The sequence below is a fragment of the Oryx dammah genome, unplaced genomic scaffold (assembly GCF_014754425.2).
Source record: "Oryx dammah isolate SB20612 unplaced genomic scaffold, SCBI_Odam_1.1 HiC_scaffold_12, whole genome shotgun sequence".
Lineage (NCBI taxonomy): Eukaryota > Metazoa > Chordata > Mammalia > Artiodactyla > Bovidae > Oryx > Oryx dammah.
The window spans coordinates 59,854,435-59,855,250 of record NW_024070196.1 but is presented as its reverse complement, the minus strand read 5'-3'; the positions used below and the strand labels follow the sequence as shown (position 1 = coordinate 59,855,250).

At 40.0% G+C, this 816-nt stretch overlaps 1 non-coding gene across 1 annotated transcript; it reads left to right on the top strand.

The window, feature by feature from the left end:
• Positions 1-221: 221 nt before the first annotated feature.
• Positions 222-295, top strand: TRNAG-CCC. Its single transcript has one exon. It is a non-coding gene; the product is annotated as a tRNA-Gly (tRNA).
• The last annotated feature ends 521 nt before the right edge of the window (positions 296-816 follow it).

The following is an 816-nucleotide window of genomic DNA, read 5'->3' as shown; positions in this document are numbered from 1 at the left end:
CCCCCAGCCCCCGAATATATTTTTCAATGTTTAAAGACAGTTTTGGTTGTTATCATACAAGTGGGGGAGGCCAGGGATGCTGCTAAACACCCTACAAGGCACAAGACAGCCCCCACCTCAAAGAATCATTCAGCCCCAAATGTCAATAGTCTTGAGGCTGAGAAACACTGTTGGAACTTCTTTTGAACTCTAAAAAATCTATCATTCGAAAATGACAGACTTCCCTGGTTAGTCCAGTGGCTAAGACTCTGCACTCCCAATGCAGCAGGCCCAGGTTCAATCCCTGGTCAGGGAACTAGATCTCACATGCTGCAATTAAGAGTTGACATGCCATAACTAAAGATCGTGTGTACTGCAACTAAGACCTGGAGCAGCCAAGTAAATAAATAATTTTAAAGACAAACAAACAAATAAATAAAATGGGGTCAAAGTCAAACCCAAAGAGTAGACTCACCTGAACTTTCTTTTAGGGGCACAATTACTGTAGTTCATCTACTCATAGGTGTACATTTTTCACTTCTTTTTATCTCTGAAATCAGGATGTATCTGATAATCAATGGTGCATAATAGTTGAATTGGCAGAGGTCTTATTCCTTTTTGTCTGGGACTAACAAAGTAACTGCATTTCCTCTTCAATTTGACAACATGTGGTCCTTTTTTCCCACTCCTGGATATATATTTCATTGGAAATGAAAGAGTACCTTCCTGTTCCAGGAATGTTTGAGACTGTATCTAAGCCTTGTGCATAAGAACCCACCCTTTAACAGATCATTTTCCCACTAGAAAGTATTCTCTCAATATGAGATATCAACAGAC